General features: G+C 38.0%; 1 pseudogene; it reads right to left on the reverse strand.

The window, feature by feature from the left end:
- Window positions 1-485: 485 nt before the first annotated feature.
- Window positions 486-1,236, reverse strand: LOC149178095 (spermidine synthase 2 pseudogene; annotated as a pseudogene).
- Window positions 1,237-7,627: the final 6,391 nt, after the last annotated feature.

Consider the following 7,627-nt stretch of genomic DNA (forward strand, 5'->3'; position numbering starts at 1 on the left):
TTCACTCTTACGCACTAAACTCGCTTTGAATTGTTTCCTCTTCGCTTTCTTGGCCTACAAATGAATGGAAAATCTCTCATCTAGCCATGGATTTTGATTTTTCTCTTCTCAAATCCGTTTTTGTAATGTTTCCTCGGACTTTTTGAATTTGAATGATGAACCTTTGTATCAAATTCTGCAGGGAATATTATAGTAAAAGATTTCTTCTCCCCTTTTTTGGAAAACTCAAGTTCTGTGGGTTTCACCGACACCAAAACTCCAGGAGGACCCATCACCTCCACTTTATAAGTCACATGTCCCTCTACCTGTGCACCGCGCGCATCCTATGCGCCGCGCGCTCCTTGTTTGCGCCGCGCGCACTGTCAACACACTGTCGGCCTCTCCAACACTGAAATTCACTCTTCAACCTCCAAATTCGGCTTTCTCCTTTGGATTTTTGTGAATGTTTGACATGCAGATAGGTTGTCAAAAACAATGGATTTGCTTTACAATTTAATATAGCACTGCTCTTTAATGGGATTAACAGGATTTTTGAAATCCACTGGTGGTCCTTCACTTGAGCAAATCACAAAACCAATTGCGCCACTTGGATATGTTGGAACTGATGTCCATGTATAGTGAACAGAGCCCTTGAAAGTCTGCCTGCACGTTGTGACAATATCTTGAATAACATGCATATGTAACCACAAGCTTTCTGCCTGACTTATAACTACGCCTCCAGGCCTCAATGCTCTGGACACTGTTTCATAAAATGGTTTTCCAAATAGTTCCTCTGCAGGACCTACTGGATCAGTAGAGTCTACAATAATTGCATCATAAATTCTGGCCAGACATTCCCTCAAAAAAGGCAGTTCCATCACCGATATGAAGCCTTACACGAGGATCATCATAGCCTACAACAACGTTTGGGAAAAATTGTTTGGATACATTTATAACCATTTCATCAATTTCACATATATCAATTTGTTCCACCGAACTGTGTCGACATATTTCTCGAAGAACTCCCCCATCACCTCCTCCAACAACCAATACCTTTCTGGGAGATGAAATAGAACAAAGTGGAAGATGAGCTATCATCTCATGGTAGGCGCATTCATCTTTCTCTGTCAACTGAATCACCTTATCCAGAACAAGCACTTTCCCATATGTTACTGACTGAAATACCATCACATCTTGATATTCTGACTTGCCTTCAAACAATATATTTTCCACCGCAAATTCCTTCGAGTCTTTCATTTTCTTCTCTGACCTTCTTTAGCTAAAATGATGGTTCTTCTGTTTGTGCTTTTGCAGGGATAGGAGCAGCTATAGCTACTGCCATTGAAGAGTTGTACAACTTCGAAACATTTTGACAAATTACATATTTACTACAAAAACACATTTGATGATTTCTTCTTCAAAACAAGGTTTTGAAGAAGAATAAATCTCGCATTATTGACGATGACATTCCTGAAATAAAAACTTACTGAACCTCCCTCTGGTCTGCAAGCATTATTTCACACTTCTAGAGACAAAACCCTAGACTCAAGAATTAAAATAACTCTTTTTGACCAAGATGGCATTTGATGACGGCAAATGAAAGAAATGAACTTTGGTGAATTTGGCTCTGACATAGGACTGACAAGACTGAGTCTAACATGGTTGAAGTTATTTTGTTCATTTTTATAATGACAAATTCTATAAGTGAGTTCTCAAAATCCTCCTCCTTCACAAGATTCTTTGATGAAGACATTAAGCGAGACTTGTTCATCATGATGGATATGGTGAAACAAATGTATGAAGATGAAAGGAAGAGCACCAAACTTCGAGAGAAGTTGAATTCCATAAAGGAAGAGAAGCAGTTGCTTTTTGACAAATTGGAGGAAATGGAGAGCCAACTTCATATTGCAAAAATGAACTTGGAAATGATGCATGAGTTGGAGACACAACTCCTTGTTGCCAAAGAAGCCTTAGTCAAGCATCAGTTTGAAGAAGAGGTAAACAATCCTAGTTGGTCTTCAATTTCCTCTAAGAATGTTTATGTTGGTTCTTTTCAAAAACATACAAGAGGTATAGGGTCCACGTTGATGTCAAAAATGGGCTATGAAGGAAAAGGATTGGGCAAACATGCACAAGGCATTGCTGAGTCAATAATGGTTGAGGAAAGGCCTAAGTATTTGGGTCTTTGCTATGGACAATCTTATGGAGAAAGTTCCAAAGAAGCCATGAAGGCAATTGAAACAATTCCTAGAAGGAGTTTCTTTTTAGGTTCTCTACCTCAAGTTCGTAAAGATCGTATTCATGGGGAATGCAATAGTTTGAAACATACTTTTCAAAAATAAGGTGTTCATAAACATGCACTCAAACAAGAGGGTTGTGAAAGCTCTAAAATCATTGAAGAGATTGATGGTGTTCCAAAGGGAGCCACTTCTTCATTCAAATCACTTTCTCATGAAGGAAACAAAGGTGAAAGAGAAAGTTAAAGGAAGCACCTTTGATGTGGATTGGTAAGAAATGGTTAGAGTTCTTATCCAATTAAAGGTTGCATGTCTTTTGATTTGATTCATTTCTTTGCCAATGGAATGCAAGTTGCACGGTTTTACCAAAAAGGTGAATGAAAAGTTGAGTATGAGACTCGCATTATTGCAGCAAAATTATATTCCTTTTAGCTTTGTAAGTACATGTACATATGATTGAGGATCTTGTACTTATGATTGTGCTTGAGAGAAAGTTGAAGAATGGAATACATGCATGAGAATGGTATGTATGAACAAAGGAATGTTCACGATTTCATTGTATTTGAACATGTATGTGTAATTGACTTGATGGTTGATTGCTTTGTTTAAACATGCATGCAATGTCATATCGACTTGGAAAAGTTGATTTTGTCTCCAAGATTGAAAAAGGGAGATAATGATGAAGTGTTTCACAAGAGGTGGAATTCTTTCTACTTTGAAAAAGAATCATCAAGTTCTTTTTGTACATGCTTGACTTGGAGAGTCAGTTGTTTGAAAAGGTATGTTTTTGTCGGCTTGTGATTTAGTCGATCATTTGTACACCTAGATGTAAGAGACATGATGATGATTCACATGATGTGAATTTATGTCATCAAGTTGTTTTTTTGCATTATGTTGTTTTTGACAAGATGTCAGAAGAATATTTGCAACAACAAAAGTCGCCATAGAAGTGGCTTGGTAAGAAGTGGTTTAACTTTTTAACCCAATGAAACATACTTTCATTGGTACATATTCAAATTTCAGTTAAGTTTTCATATATTTATGATGTAATCTCACGTTTTTTTGAGCCACCTTGGGTTGATGATCAAGGAAGTGATGTTCAGCTACCTTCTGTAAACTTCTCAACAGAAATTCTGAATGAGTTCAAGGAAGATAGTTCTTAACAGGAGGACAAGTGCATCTAGGAAGGGAAGTGTTAACTACCTTCGAGTTTTGGTTCAAAGGCACTAGCCATGCAATGCAAGTGTATGGAGGCTGAAAGAAGAGGGTTTTGTACTCTCATCTATTGTACAGATCAGTGATCAGCCTTTTAGGGTCCAAAAGATTCCTAATGGGGAGGAGTGATCAGATATTGATCAACGACCTTAATGATTTCTCAAATTTCAAAGTATTCGAAAGAGTGTTGAACCTAAGCGACTGGATATATCTCGTCTTCTTGATTTCGGCACCGTGAACGGTTCGAAAAACCGACACCATATGAAGGAGTTATCACAATTTTAAAAAGTCCAGTAAACTACAATTTATGGACATTTGACCAAGATTAATTTGGTTTAAGCGCTAAAGCTTTCCTTAAGCGCCTTTCTTAAAAGTGTGAATTAAGCATGTGGGTAGTATTTAAAAAATGGGAACTGGTATCCCGCGCGCCCTAAAAATGGTAAGCGGTATTCCTAAATTTCATGCGATTATCCTTAAGGTGCGACACGTAGCACAAGAAAACCACTTTTCTCGCGCGCTCTCAGTGTGATATTGGTCATGCAAGAATCTGCTCGAGATTGCGTGACAGCCGTTCGATTGGATGGGTCACATCGACGGTGGAGATCGTCTGAGTTAGTTGGTGAGTAGACAACGCGATAGTCGTTGGATCAAGCAGGATAGATCAACGGTGGAGATTTTGTTATTTGAAATGCTTTCAGTAAGGATTATCCCTAGCTGCGAGGATTATATCGCCTCATATGCGCGCCCAAATAGTTATTGTAATGGTTCACCTCTGACGGTCAACTTGGCAAAGCACTAAACTTAGGAGGATATGCTAATTTTAACTGGAGTTAGGTGCAGTTCACCAAATTTGGTGAAGTATCCCTAGGGGATATTGATTAAATTCACTCCAGGAGCAGTTTTCATACAGAGCCAGAGAGAGAGAGAGTGAAACAAGAGGCTAGCTAGGTTAATTAGAGCCTTCTGAAGCCAATGGAATAGTCCAGAGAAGCTGAGGAAGTCATCTTCATAGAGATTTTCATCTAGGGATATTTTGGAGCTGAGGGCCACCTGGAATTGGAGGCAGTTGTAGGAGCTACCAATACTCGTTCTCAATGAACCAATAGTCATTCCTGACTGTAATGAGCCTTCCAAATCCATTGTAGGGATTTGCAGAAGCATTTGGAGACTTCTAAAGGCCGAGATGATATAGGGATGCAGTGTTCATTTTGAGCAAATGATTAGTCTATTGTTGGTGTCTAATATGTGTTGGAGATAGTAGAAGAGGTTTCAGTGACAGTTAAAGAATTCTAAAGGAGTTAGTGCCATCAAGAAGCTCAGGGTAGCTCAAAGCACTGATTGAAGGAATCAAGTCTAAGGGAGCTTAGATCTGTTTGCAGAGTGATGACAGCCATGACAAGGATATAGATGGTATTCTAAGCCCATTGGTTCAGTTCAGTAACCTTTGGAGTTAAGTGTGGAACTTGTAAAAGAAACTTTACCATAATCCCAAAGAGATAAGTCAAGATGACAAAAGCTCAAGGAGACGTAGCTCATGATATTCGGGTGAAATCCTAGATTAAATTTGTTGTTATGCATTGATTCTTGTTTGTTGCATTATATGGTTGTTATATGTGTTTAATATCAGCAGAAATAAAAGGACTCAAAGCACTTAAACAGTTAAAAGAAAAGATACACCTATTTCAAGTTTTTAATTCCGCAAATGTCATATATAAGCTAGATCATTTTTTTTTAACTGAGTGGGAGGTTCTTGTAATCATAATAAGTTATCTAACCCCCATTTCAAATCAACAGGAGCGGGGTCAATAGGTCTAGGAAACTAGATCAGGGTTTCTAAAGATCAGTGGCAGAGATACAAAGGGGAAAGGTAGGTATGACCAGTGACATATTGGAGTTTTCATTGTGGTATAGGGTTGGAATATTGAAGGATCAAAATGAGCATAAACTTATGAATTCATTTATCATAACAAAGAACACATAACATGAAAATCTCATCAGAACAGAGCATAAGACTTACGAATTATGTTAAACACCTATGAGATTATCAAAAGAAAGCATAGATATGGTAATAAGGAGAAACATATATTCAATTTAATGATAAAACAGAGGAAAAACATTGTCACAAAAGCATACCACAAGAATCCCAATATAATAGCTACAATTGCTTGTATTATTCCTACAAAGTGTACACTAGCTCCAAGCCTCTCACTCTCAAATGTCCAACCTCTAATATGACTTAGATCTAGCTACAAATAGATGAAAAACTACATCCCCCCCTCTCAAGGGTCAAATCCAGCATCTTAGGAACTGTTTACATAAATGTCTCCAACCATACCAAAAACTAGGGAGGTTAGAAACCAACTCCCTGTTTAGACTAAAACCAACTTAATTGACTTTACAAGCATTTATGACCACAAAATTTACATGAAAATGACCTTAACTATCACTATGACATTCAATTACATCATCAAAACATCTAAGAAGACAAGATACATCAAGTGAAAGTGATTTTGACCCATCAAACATCGAAATTTGACTTCCTCGCAAAAGCGCAACGTGCCTTTGTAGAAGCGCAACATGCTTTTGTGAAGCCCTTTTTGTCATTGTTATGTATCCTCAATCTGAACTGAAGGTATGTGAAGATATCCTAGGATGTCTAGAAGACCATTGAACCTTTAATCCTGCAAAACTCCACCTCCATGACACCCAAAAATCAAATCTCCCAAGGCTACTCCAGAAGCGCAGTGTGGGGTCCAAAAAGGAGGCAGAAACATGAAAAATGACCTATTTTTTGACCTTTTCTCCAAAATTATGAGCTGACATGGAAAATTAAGTACATTAATGTGATGTAGGGTCAAGGGATATCCATCAATTCAATCTTTTTGATTTGGATGCCCTGAGAAAAAGCACAGCGTGTCCACGTTGCGCTTCTGTGCAATTGCATTGCCAAAATTCACCAAAAATTCAAAAAATGACCAAAATTTCTCAAAATTGGTTGAAACTTCATCTTTAACATCTCTGAGTGGTGGCCTAGACAACTATAGAGGCCTCATCAAGCAAATCCAAGTTATTCTTCTTCTTTAGCTTGATTAGGGTTTTCTTAAGTTTCCTTTTCATGCTTCTAACCCTAATTTTGGAAATCCAATTCTTGGTGTAGTAGTGTCTTGCCATGTGCCTCTGAAGCTTGGTGTCTTTGTTTTCCTTCCTCGGGAGCTTCTCCAAGTGCTCATTGACCTTCTCAAGAAAATATTCCTTGTCTTTCTCAAGCTCAATTGCAATAGTGTCAATAGGGTCTTTTTGTACCAATGAAGGAGATGGCTCCTTGTCTTCAACCTGCTCTTCTAAAACAATCATTGTTTTACCTTTGTCCTTTTATTTGCTAGATGATGGAAAGCCTTGTGAGGTACTATGTTGCATCAATCTCACCTTCAAAATTTTGTTTTCTTGTTTCAAGAAGGACACCATGTAGTTTGCCTCGGTAAGATCATCTTTGAGTGCTTGGATTTGTGCTTGTTGTTCCTTGATAATATCTGCATCTGACTTCTCTTCATGGTCCAAAATTTATTTTCATGAGGAATCTCCTCCTCATCTTAATGCAAGGGTGACTCAATCTCATTCCTAGGTGATTGCTTCATTTCTCCTTTCAATTTCGCAACTCTATCTTTCTTATGCAATTGTTTAGTTTGTAACCTAGTCATAGGTCTAGGTGTAGACACCTCTTTAGTGACCTCGAGGGCAGAAACCAATATTTTCCCCTTCTTGCAGGTTTGTGTGAACTCTACCCTAGGTTTTTTTCTAAATTAAAACTTGCTAGATGATCTAACGTCCTATGGCCTTGGTGGTGTTGATGGAGTGCTATGACTGGTAGGTTAACTAGTGGTAGGCATAGAGGCATATGATTGCAAGAATGTCTCCCATGAGATATTAACCTATGAAAGCTTATGAAGAACAATGACCTTGACCAAAACATGATGAAACATGTTTTCCTTGTGATCTTTCCCTTTTCTTTGTACCTTTTCAATCATCTTGATTATGCTTCTGAATAAGTAATGAGGCAAGTTCAGTGGTTTGATGGAAATGAAATGCATCAGTAGCCTTATGTGATACTAGTACCGCCTTGAAAATCTCCATTCACATGTAAATATTTCATGATCATCTTCATCAATGGATCATATCTGTCTAGAAACTTTTTGAAA

The sequence above is a fragment of the Pinus tabuliformis genome, chromosome 4_1, assembly GCF_031772625.1.
Source record: "Pinus tabuliformis cultivar Carrire ecotype Pingquan chromosome 4_1, CPIR1, whole genome shotgun sequence".
NCBI lineage: Eukaryota > Viridiplantae > Streptophyta > Pinopsida > Pinales > Pinaceae > Pinus > Pinus tabuliformis.